Source organism: Miscanthus floridulus, chromosome 8, assembly GCF_019320115.1.
Source record: "Miscanthus floridulus cultivar M001 chromosome 8, ASM1932011v1, whole genome shotgun sequence".
NCBI classification, from domain to species: Eukaryota; Viridiplantae; Streptophyta; class Magnoliopsida; order Poales; family Poaceae; genus Miscanthus; species Miscanthus floridulus.
Genome location: NC_089587.1, coordinates 63,177,074 through 63,189,800, shown reverse-complemented (window position 1 = coordinate 63,189,800; position 12,727 = coordinate 63,177,074). Strand labels below are relative to the sequence as shown.

The window sequence follows — 12,727 nt, the reverse complement described above, 5'->3', positions numbered from 1 at the left end:
GGCCTTCGCATCGGTGTACTGCGGCTGTGCTAGGGCACCTTGGCTAGGCCGCTCGACGGCGACGCGCTCACCCGCTAGGGAGCGCACGCGCCGGTGAGGGGGCCAGCGACGGCGCCACCATCCCTCCACCCTGGGCTCACTCAGGTGGCTCTCTACGCTCACTCGCTTGGTGTTGAGCCGCTCAGAAAGAGAATGGGGAGAGAGGAGTGAGTTAGGGTTCGGGGAGTGGAACCGTGCGGAGTCAAGGGAACCGTCGCCTAGACCGCTCGACGATGGCGCACTCAGCCTCGGGCGAGCGAGTTCACCGGCGAGGGGACCGGTGGCGGCGGAACTATGTTGTGCCTCCCGCCTCTCCGCCGCGGCGCTGAGGAAGGAAGAGAGAGAAAGCAAAGTGACAAATGGACCTAGGGTTTCTACGGGAGCGGTCGCAGCGGGGGGTTTTACTCGGGCGAGAAGTGCGGACGACCGTCGGATGCAGATCAACAGCCAGCAACACTTGGGCTGGATTCAGCCTAGGCAGGCGAGTGATTTCCCAGCCCAGGCTCAGGTTGTGGCCTGCGCGCGGGGACAACGTGGCGTGCGCGGCTAGCTGGGCCGGCTTTCGCTGCTGAGCTACGACAGCGCACAGCGTGTGAGTGTTTTCGGCCCAAATGCACAGTGACGATTTTTGTTTTGTTGTATTATTTTTAGAAGCAAATTTTTGAAGATTTTTTTGTCTAGTTTGAATCTCTGTCAAAATTTGAACCAACGGAATAATTTTTTCGGAGAGTAGATGAGTAAAGTAAAATGCTTCTGAAAAGTAGATAAATAATTTTCTCATATTTCCGCTACAAAGTTTAATGTTGTTTATCTTCTAATTAAATTCGAACCAACGAGAGAATTTAATTTGAAGAGCAGTTATATTTAGTAAATTATGATTATGTTTATCCTCTAATTAAATTGGAACCAACAGGAAAATTTAAATTAGAGGAGTAGTCTGTTTTGTTTAAGTAAGATTATGGTATTATCATTTTCCGACCAACGTTGATGATGACAATATTATAACAAATTTAAGTTTGAAGTTTAAATCTCTGGAAAATTTTACACCAACATGGTAAAATTTTCAGAGAGTAGATAAGGACCAAGAAATGCTCATGAACTAAAAGAATATATTTCATTATTAAGTTTCCGCTGCAATGATGTTGATTATCTTCTAATTAAATTTGAATCAATGGGAGAATTTAATTTTGAAGAGTAGTTATATGTATTTCAAGTTGATTTTATGAGTTTTATGCATTAATTCTATTTTCTGCCCAACAATGATGTAGAATTGATGCAGAAGCACCTTATTTATTTTACCGACGAAATCACTCGGCTGCATGCCAACGGGCTGCAATGCTGGGCTATGTAAATGAAAAGGCTTGAGCCAAGCCAGTTCAGGACTGGTTTTTTGTTAGTGTAATAATTTTCTGATTAAATTAGAACCAACAGAAAGATTTAATTCGAAAATGAAGAAATAAGTGAATATTTTAGTCGTCATGACTAAGTTTTCGTTACAGTAAATTGTGTATAGATTTATTCCGTATGGGGAGAAGTTTTGACGTAGTACTTATGCTAGTCAATCCTGCATGGCGAGAAAAGTTTTATGATGATTCACATATTTTGTATCCCACATAGCGAGAGAAGTTTGGGTAGCTCTTATGCTGTCCTAGTATTGCCTGTGGCATAATAGAAATACATCGTCATGGTAAACACTAACCGAAAGATAAGAAAAGATGCAAGCATGACTTGCAAAAGTATTACTAATAAAAGACCTCATTGAGTTCTTGAAGTGAAATAAGAAAAGTGTACTCCTAAACGGATAAGAAATAACTTTGTTTATATGACATAATCCATGTGAATGAAGTAAGTTATAAGTGTCTCCTCATTCACAGGTTTTCTGAATAGTTCTCAAAATTATGACAGTAAAGTTCATGCCATATTTCGAGGGGGAGAATATTAAGATCAATTAAGAAAAATACTCTTCGTTAAGAGTGAGATAAAGATCAATTAAGAAAGATACTCTTTATTAAGAGTGAGATAAAGATTAATTAAGATGAATGCGACCATTGGAGGAGTAAAACGGTCACAACAATGATAACCCTAAGCAAAAAATAGCTAAATTTCTAGACCTTTTAAAGTTTCGACAGGAAGATAACGTAGTCAGCCTCAAAGAAGTTAAGGTGGTGCTTAAAGCGTCATATGAGGTTTTAACAGATTAAACCAAAAATAAGATATTTGAAGAGACACTATCTTTAGAAAAGATGAAAAGATCAGGGGGAGCATGATATGTAGAGGTATGTAGAGACCTAAGACTTGAAGAGAAGAGAGACTGCGTGCCCACTCCAGTGATGCAGGAGCAATAAGTTTCTCCATACCTGTTGATGTTGTATGACTAATACAACACATGTTGTTAGCTCTTCGAAGAAGATAAATAATGTAAACAAGGATCTTGTTATACATGAGCCTATAGAATCAATTGTCTCTTGGCAATGAAGAGCAACAACAGCCCCATATGAAAGTACCAGTAGCTGAGGCCCCAGAAGGTCTCAAAGAATCAGTTTCTGATGACTATAAAGTCTAAGTTAATAAAGAAATTCATTTGAAGAAGCCATGAGAAGCGTTCACTCGTTTAAATGGCAAGAAGCTATGGAAGTTGAAATGAATTCGACGAATACCAATGATGTTTGGGACTTAGAAGTAATTCTTAATGGAGCCAAAACAGTAGGCTGTTGATGGGTCTATAAGACAAAATGTGTCTCCAAAGAGAATGTAGAAAGATATAAAGCACAACTTGTAGCAAAAGGCTTTACGCAAAGAGGATGAATAGATTACGATGAGAGTTTTCTCTCTAAACTCATGCAAGGATTCTTTAGAATCAAAATGGTATTATTGACACATTACGATTTAGAGTTACATCATATGGATGTAAAGACGACATTCCTCAATGGGGATTTGTATGAAAACGTTTACATGGCATAACCCAAAGGTTTTGTCGTGGAAGAAAAAGAACGTATGAGATGCCACCTGTAGAAATCCATTTATAGGTTAAAATAAGTCACAAGACAATAGTATTTGAAGTTGATGAAAACAATAAGAAAGTTTGGGGGTTTTACAGAAAATGAGAAGGACAATAGTGTTTATGCGAAGTTCAAGAATGAAAAATTCATTTTTCAGATCATGTGAATAGATGACATTCTACTCACTAGTAGTGATGTTAATCTGTCATTGGAGAAGAAGTTCTGTCCTCAAGTTTCAATGTGAATGACCTTGGTAAAGCGTCATCGGTTCTAGGAATCAAAATTCACCGAGATAGAAGAAAATGGGGTATTAGGACTATCGCAAAGACATACTTAGAAAAGATTCTAAAGAAATAAAGTATGCATATGAGTAAACCTACGCCTGCTCCTATATTCAAGGGTAATAGATTTGGGGAACTTTAAGTGTTCCAGGAACCAATATGAGATCGATCAAATGAACATGTTTCCATATGCTTCAGCTGTTGGAAGCTTGATGAGTGTACAAGTACAAGTGAGAACTTACACTGACGTAGTTTATGTATCTGGGATATTTTGGTAGAAGTCCAGTCCAGATATAGATCACTGAAATAGAGTTGAGAATGTCTTGCAATTTTGCAAAGTATTATAGGCCTCATGCTGAGTAAGAAAGAACAAGTACTTTCAAATAGTTGAGGGTATAAATGTTAGGTCTTGGCGAGATGTGTAGTGAAATCCACAGCTGTTGTTGACACTCGCAGTTGGAGTATTATTGTGGAAAAGCTCCAAAGAAATAGTTGTGGTGTCATCAGTGATGTATATGGTATAGCTTGACATGAGGCTTAAGGAACAGGCAAAAGAAGGTTAAGGGAATCTGTACCCGGATTTAACAATTGTAGACAACAACAATAACCATTTAAAGTAAGTTAACTCCTAAAACAACAGGTCAAGTATGCTGTCAAATACATTGACACTAAGTTATATGTTGTAAAGGAGAAAATTCAGAATCATTTTGAAAGTATTGAGCACATAAGTACCGAGTAAGTACTTGCGGATCCGCTTACCAAAGGTTTTCCACCCAGTGCGTTCAGAGAACACACAGTCAACATGGGTTTACGGAAAAATCTATGATTTCTTGATACTAAGGACCTAGTTGAGTATCTGTTTCAAAATAGAGAGGTGCATCGTAGCTGATAAATCTAATGGCAACTGACCGTGACGATGAGGCACGCTCTATGCACTGATCTGTGATAGAATGGGAAAAAAATGAAGTTAAGTTTAAGTCATAAGGTGAGATCAAGGGGGAGAATGCCCGCCCTGATCCGTGGCGCTCAGCCTTTCTACTAGCTGATGGGCCCCGTCGCGCAGCACCATAAAAGGACGGTGGGGGCTGGGGCACACGACACGAGGTTCACTGTAGCCGCCAGCGCCCCACCGTGATGTCCTAACTCCAATCCGATCTAGAAGGGGAAGTTGTAAGCGACGGGAAGCGCCATCGCCTTCGCCGCCGTCACCAGCACCGCGCCCGCACTGTTGCTACCTACGACGACCTAGCGGGGGCGTCTCTGCTTCCCCTACTACTACGACTCCAGTGGCCATGTCGCGGTGGCGCCGTGGCCGTGGCTGCGCATGGTGAAGTACATCACCAAGTCTTCCATTAAGCTAAGTTTTACCCACTCATCTACGCCCAGAAGTGTTTTCAGTCCTATCAATTGGGAGTGTTGCTGGCAAATCAGTGGAGAACCAAAAGCAGCTACTGAATGGACAGAACCAGGCCATGGATGGACTGAATAAGCTCCACAGATTTCAAGCACAAGCTCTTGAAGAAAGCAGGTATTATGATATTCATATGTACCGTTCCTTTTGTATTGTTCTTGAATATTGACAAATGCTTGTGGCACGTCTAATAGAAAAAAAAGATATTGATTAAGTTATCAATGGCAGGGAAACAATTCAGAAATTTGCACAATTTGGCCAGCGTCAGCAAGAGGAGCTACTGTCCCGGCAAGAACAAATCCAGCAAGCTCATGAGCATCTCAATCAAAATTCTCACTCCATACTAGAAGCACAGGTTCATTCTTATATCTGATTTTGAAAATATGACTAACTTTACATGTTCGCTTATATTTACTGAACTTTTTTTCATATACACAGGAAGAGTTCAGAGCAAAGCAGGCTAACATTTTTGCTGCTCTGGACAAGCTGTACATCCTGCACAATGCCATTCTAGCTGAGTCTCGCTTCATCAAGGCCTTCTTCTTCTATTGCAGCATTGTGTTCCTCGTCTACATGCTCACCAGCGCAAAGCAAACGTTCGGCATCCGGGGCCAGCTCTACTTTGGTATGATTTCACTACAGAAATTGAAAACCTATCATCAATTAAATTTAATTTGAATGCTCATTTGGCTAACATTTTGCCCCCGGCAGGTCTGTGCATTACGCTTCTATTGGAGATTGGGTTGATCAAAGTCGGCGCCGACGACTTCGACAAGCAGTTCTGGGTCATGTCCAAGGTGTTCTTGGTCCGAATGGTGTTCCTCGGCGCTGCCACTGTTCAGATCCTGCACTCCGTATTCACCTACAGGTAAGTGGTAAACAAAGGCCTCTGCTACAATATTACACAGTGCACATCCACATGCTCAGTGATTGGCCTTCGCTGCAATTATAACTTCTTTTTATTTACCATTCAGGGACTACGAAGTGCTGAACCACGGGCTGCTCCAGACGCTGGTGGAGAAGGTCCGGGCGCTGGAGGAAAACGCCGGCGGGAGGGTGTTGTCGTACGGCTCGGAGTCGGAGGGGGAGGAAAGCCTGAGGGACTACTCGTGGGTCTTCGACGAGCTGGCAGACGAGGTGGACAGCAAGATGGACCCAACATACGTCCTGCCGCCGGCGGAGCGGTCGCCTCTAACCCGAAGGCGCAACGAAATCGTTGTGGCGGAGGAGATCGGCGAGAACTCCATCACGGCGTCTGTCTCCCGGAAATACAATCTGCGGCCACGGAAGTAGGCAGCGGTCTGGTTTTTTAGTTTGGAAAAAAGAGCTATTTTGAGTGCTGCGTCATATGGATGTACCCAGTGCAGAGAGCTTCCGCTCTATGCGGGGTCTGAGGAAGAATGTTAGTGGCAAGTCTTATCATCGTCTGTGCAGTGCGAGGAGACCACGACTCGTTGACGAAAATTTATTTACACATTTTGACGAAGCTACCATTTTCTGAAATAAAATTATGGTGGAGAAATCTTGTGTGGTATTTAGCATTTTGCAATTTTCCTGCTTCCATCCAAGGGGCTTCAGTGATGTTTTTTGTTTTGTTTTGTTTTAGACCGAAGAGGAAGATGTGTGTTATTATTGTTTTTCATTTTATATCTCCTACGACTAAAAAGAACAAAGTGTTGATATTTTTTTGATGCGACATTTATTTTGGTTCGTCCGTCTGCCTACGCCTGCGATCCCGCGGCGCCGGCAGGTGGGACGTCCTCCAAGCTTGGGATCCCGCGAGTCCCCCAACCCTCGCCCCGACGCCTCTCCGGCCCGCGCCCCCCCCCCTCCTGGTGCCCTCGCCCGCGATTGCCCCCCACGCGACTCCTCGGCCTTTGTGTAACCCTAGCCGCCGCCGGTTGACGCGAGGCCATTGTAGGCGCGCCGCCTCCAGGCGTTGGGAGGCCACGGCGGATGGGGCGCCGCCGGGCGACGTAAGGCCACGACAGGGCGCTCCCGACCGAGGACGACATGAGCCGCATCCTGGGCTCCGTCGGTGCCATGGTGGAGGACCGCCTCGACCTACTCTTCGCCCTCATGGAGGGCAAGGACACCACTAGGCTCATCGCCACGGGCAGGGAGCAGCTCACCGACGCTGCCTCTCCCTCCCTGCCCTCGGCCCTCGTGCACCGCGCCGCCTTCTGCTCATCTTCTAGGACAGCGAGACGCAGCGATACGTGGACGTCGTCCCCGCTGCGCACTCGTCAGGGTTGCCGTACCCGTCGTCTTCTTCCTCATGGTAGACGAGGGCATGAAGATCTATGACCCTAATGCCATCTTCTTCCTCGAGGTACCGCCATCTGCATCTCAGGTGATTGATTCCTCCCTTATCTTATTACTTGAGCCCGACATCTCTAGATCTGAGCGTCCGCGACGGCACGACGACCATGGCTGCTGTTGCTGCAACTTGGCCGGGGCCGATGTCTGCTACTGATGGCGACTTAGCTTCAGGTTCTGAGGAGGATGAGGGCGGAGGCAGAGGACCAAAGCACGAATCCGCCGGCGATGGCAGCTGCTTCAGCGCTTCCTCTCCAGCTACGAGCCTACGACACCATGTTCCAGACGAAGCAACAGGCAAGTTTCCTTGTGCAAATTTAGGCTCTGTTCTTGTGTGGTATTTTCAAGCCTTCAACAGCATAGAAGATTAGATAGATCTTGGAAACAAGGAATCACAGGTCTCTGTTCTTGTGTGCAAATTAGGTTGAGTTCATCTGTTCTCAATCTGAAGTACTGTACTTGTGAAAAAAGTTGAATAGGTGCTGCATCACCTGAATATTTATACAGAAATTACTGATAGTGTTTAGCCTGCATGACTTGCAAGTTAATATGATTCTGGTGTTACAGTATTCTGTTCTTGAAGTTTCAAAAAAAATACTCTGTTTTTTAAGGAAAAAAGTACTATGTTCTTGTGTAAATTAGATTGAATTCATAATGAGTAAAACTAAAGAACACTGCTCACTGCTCATAATCGCCACAGTATAGGGATACAGACCTAAAAGAGCATGTTCTGATTTTTTTTTCCATTACACAATCTTGCATGACTATTTGACAGGCCAGAACAAAGAAATTTGATACTCCTTCGCCCCTTCTGTTACTTGCTTAATCTTGGGGTGGCGAAGTCCACAAATCAGCAGCAAGTTTACGGCAACCCTAGCAGCCACAGGTTTGTTTCATTTCTCTCCCTTTTCCTTCCTATCTTGGATATGAGTTCTAATTTGGATTTCATATACAATTTTTTTTGTTAATCAAGGCAAAATAAGCTATACATGCATATTGGATTTTTAGGTTTTGCTTCTTGTGATAAATAATTGACCTTACAGGGCTGTATGCATTCTTTAGTAAGTGAATACATTCCTTTTCTATTTTAGTCATATTATGATAACCAAACAAAGACAATATAGCCTGCGTTCCAGTATAATATATAATTGATATAGATAGGTACCGAGTCATGCAAACGAACTGCACCAATTTTAGCATCATAGTTGCAATGTGATTACTCTCTATTTTATAATTCAATCTGATGCCTAAATATATGTTCAATGCATTCCATTAAAACCAGTCATGTAGCGTCGAACTTTTTATACGATTACTACTGGAAGGGTATGACTATCCCATTAGTATACCAACAAGTGTTACTGCAGTCTTTAGTTATGTCATTAGATGGCTTATGTTACACATAATGAACAGAGACATTAAAACCAGTCAGAGAATTATCTGTACACTGCAATCCTTAATTATTTCTAGCTGCAGCCAACTGCCAGATATCTCTATTAATAAACCAGTCACACTTATTTCATATTGTCATTTCAGCCACACTTATTTTTGACAAAGGAATATATGCAGGCAGCAATACTTTTGCACTACCAAGTGAGCAGGTCAGTACTTAACCACGCATTTGTTTGATTTTTGTTCTGTACATGTTGCTGCAAGTATGTCTGTATCTGCAGCAATACTTTTGCACTACCAAGTGAAGTTTATTTAATAGTTGTTTACTTTCTCGCAAAAATAGCTGTTTAATAACTGTTATGCACTGCTATCTGTGCTTATATGATGATGGCAACGTCAAAAACTAGCTGAAAGTCTGAAACTTCAAATCCATGAAGTTTCCTGAAGAAATTGCATATATATATACACCTATGAAAGCATATAAAGCCATGCATGCTTCAAAATATTTATGTCACTATTGCAACCCTCACTGTTTTGGAGAACATCTTTTCAAGCTTAATAAAGCATTTGGTACCTATCACGAAATATAAAGTAGTAATAAGTATGGTACAACATTATATTACAGCTTTGCTCCACCTAGCTAAGATAACCTTATATTATTTAGATTCATGATACAATATATTTTTATAATATACCTACTTAGTATCATAAATAATGTTGACACTTTTTCCTAGTAAATTGGTTAAATCTGAAAATTGTACGATTGATGACAAACTAGATTATGTTCTTTTTAGGACAGAGGCTGTAGATTAGAACTCTCAAGTAAGACTAGCGCTTGTGGTGAGTTCTAATCCATCTCCTACAACTAAAAAGAAAGAAAGTAAGACCACCGTTTCGTGCGACAATCGTCGCTCCGTCGGTCCGCCCCTCCCCCTTGCGATCCCACGAGCACAGATGGAAGTCTCCATGGCATGCAGATATTGGACTGCTTATTGTGTACTACATATTGTACCCTACTTAGCAACTAGGGATCTGTGTGGTTCCATTTTTATTAGCTTAGTTCATAATATATTAGCTTAGTTCCTAAATTGTTGCCAAGTTTCTGTCAGTTTTTGCAGGCTACTTGCTTTGCACATGCACATGCAATGCGATGGTTTCAGACCTCTGGTATGATCTCTTTGGCCCAGTGCCATGTTGATTGCACTCTATGTCAAGATGCTATTTTGTCCCTTAATTCTTAGTGCATTTTTTTTACTTGTAGTACTTTCTGAACTTCTCAGATATTCCAATAGCCACTAAGATTGCCATCCCTTATTCCGTATTTTACTTAAATCTCCTACAACTAAAAAGAACAAAGCGTGGACATTTTTTTGTGCGATATTTGTTTTGGTCTGCCTCTTCACCCCCCAAGCCTGCGATCCCACGGCACAGGTGGGTCCACCCAAGCCTACGATCGCGCGTCGGGGAAGAGAAAGGAAGGGAAGGGAAGGGAAGAGAGATTTCTAGACGCCACACTGCTGCCTATCGGACCCTGCGCCTGTGCCGCCACCACCGCATCGTCCTCTCCCCGCCCTCGGTTCGCCTGCTTCTTCTTAGGCTCGGACACGACGTCGTCGCTGGACGCCACCGGCGAGGCCGCCTCCGTCGTCAGCACCACCACCGACGCCGGGCGGCACGCTTCGCGACGGCCTCATCCCCATCGCCAGAAGCCGCTAGCTCTCATCACCGCCTCCCGTACGCCACGCATTTGCAGCGCCCGTTTCCAGCCGTCACCACCACCACCTAGTAAGTTGTGCATCTCGCTCCTCTCCCCTTCCATATCATCTTCCTCCTGCTCCGCCAACCCTGACATGCTTGCCCCACAGCGCCCGTCGCAACCAGCCGTCACGATCGCCCGCCCTCCACTCTATGGATCTTGGGGCGCCAGCCTTGACCTGGCCGCCCACCAAGAGAGCGCATAGGAGTCCGTGGACTTGTCGGTGACTACGGTCGCCGCCGGGAAGGCTGCCGTCGACTGCTCCGTGCAAGCCAGCTGGCGTCCGGTCCCCTCCAAGCTTACCACTGTCCGCAAGAGTTCCGCGCTGACTCCTCCATCTCCTGGCAGTGACGGTGATGCACGTCTTCCTCTCCCTCCCCTCTCAAATCTGTAGGCCTTGGCTACATCCTCTATCTAGGATAATGTATTTTGGTTTGATTGAATAGCCTCTACCAGTAGATAGGGCCATCACTGTGTGTTCTTAATCTACAAAGCTAGAGTTTACACACAAGGAATAAGACTTTGTTGTTTTATTAATTGGATTGCGAACAAATGATAAAGCTACAAAGAAAGGATTTTTTTAGATAGCGTAAATTCAGAACATATTTATGGGCATATCTTTTGTTCTTATATGTACACCTGAATTATTGGATTCTGGACATTGGTCCAATTATTATTTTATTTTCCTTGTGCATTGCCAGGTAGATTTTTCTGTAGAAAACCTATACTGATATTTTGGTGTATGCTGATTTCTAAGGGTTAGCCTTTTTTTAGCTTGTATATTTGGTATCCTGGATTTATAGATGCAATCTGTTTACTATATTTCTTTGGCATGACATAAAAGGTGTATTTATTTTATCTCCGCACTGCAAAATGTCTTGTGGATTGATCTTTGTTTATTTTTGAACAATCTGGTGTAGGCAGGCAAGGAAAAGAATGATAAATTTCTCACTGAAGTTAAACCTTGAAAAACAGGGAATGCAAGAACTTTTCTGCAGGTAATAAACTAAACTTGCCCTGAATTGTTGCAATTTTATTGTCATGGCTTATATTTGTAAACTCTACAGGATGAATCAATGGTTAGCATTGATACACTGATGTCATTTATCACAACAAACAGTTTAGTTTTCTGAGAATGTACATATGTGATTAGATTGGTTTAGTGGGGACTAGATAAAGTTCTCATCTTTTAAAAAAATGAAATTCATTCAACAATCTTGATATATTTAGCAAACAAATGCTGACCGTCTTGTGTTATCACACTTAGAACAAGAATTGTCCTGCGAGATTGCCATGTATTGTGGTCGTCATTATACTATAGGAGTATGTTGTATCATTAAGCTACTTTTTCATGATCCTCTTATTGTAAATAAATTAGTCAAAATTACTTTTCTTTACAAATATTATCTTGTTTTGTATTTTACCGTATGCAGCAAGTGATCAAAGCAGTGATAGTTTGATAGAGTAGTGGACCTGATATGTTAGCAGACTTGTGTGTTCAGAGAAAGTAGGCGGAGTCTGAATTTCATGAGAAGGCAGAGGCACTGTACTGCATTAGAGAGGAGAAATGGGCAGATTTAGTGTAGGTGGTTCAAGTAGTGCAATTCAGTAGATGCAAGTCGGAGAGTTTCCAGCTGAAGAAAAGAGTGTTGAAGAAAAGAGTGTTGCTGTGTTTACTTCCTTAGTAGTTGCAGTGCAGATGTGTGAGTGAAGGAGTGATAGAATTGGAGACCGGCATGTATGCAAATGGTGGTTGTCACAAGATCAATATTCAGAGGCTTTCATCAAAGAAGCCCTTTACATAATAGTATTCTGAAGAAGATTTCAAGAGCAATAGAAGTGGTAGAGTGGTGTCTGATCAGTTGTGAGACTGTCATGTTCAGTGAAAGCAAGTAAATTTAAGAGTTCGGAGAAAGAGAGATTTTGAGTCGCAGTTTGAGAGCCAAGAAGATTTAGTTGAGAAGAAATGATAGACTACAGTATATATAGCAAGCAAGTAGAGCCCTAGCATCTTAGGAGGGTGCACAACAGAGTTGTGACTGTAGTTTGATGTAGAAGGAGAAGTCAGATCCCAAGATACAGATGTGTGGGAGAAGATGATGGAGAGTAGGTGGCAGATTGCAGCTGTCTGAGGATGATTTTAGGCCCATGAGGTACATGATTACAAGGCGTTGATAAATGTATAGGCCATGTTCAGCTCATAAGAGAGCATGCACTTTCACTGATTGATGTCAGGAAAATAATTGGCTTCGGTAAAAGAGGGGAAGAAAGAAGAATGTGCAGATTGCAGGATTTACATGATACAAGTCATCAACAACAGTAGTGAGATTCATTGGCTGTCAGCATAATATTCATGAGATGCCATCGTGTGCTATAGCAGGCCAGGAGTTTTTCTTATCCTTTGTGCTATAACAAATCAGTGATGATGCACTGAAACTCCTGAAGAATGCAGTAGTTTAGTGCAGACAAGAAAGTAGCGTTCATGTGGTGATGCAGCCCTATAAATGTGCAGTGCAGTTTAGGCTTTATTGGT

The 12,727-nt window shown here is 42.9% G+C and overlaps 1 long non-coding RNA gene and 1 pseudogene across 1 annotated transcript; both read left to right on the top strand.

Moving 5' to 3' along the window:
• LOC136476526 (protein GAMETE EXPRESSED 1-like) overlaps positions 1-6,023 on the top strand; it is a 31,332-nt pseudogene extending 25,309 nt beyond the window's left edge.
• Positions 6,024-6,754: 731 nt separating this feature from the next.
• Positions 6,755-9,850, top strand: LOC136476543 (uncharacterized). The gene is made up of 3 exons (XR_010763644.1): positions 6,755-7,083; positions 7,224-7,346; positions 7,825-9,850. It is a non-coding gene; the product is annotated as an uncharacterized lncRNA (long non-coding RNA).
• Positions 9,851-12,727: the final 2,877 nt, after the last annotated feature.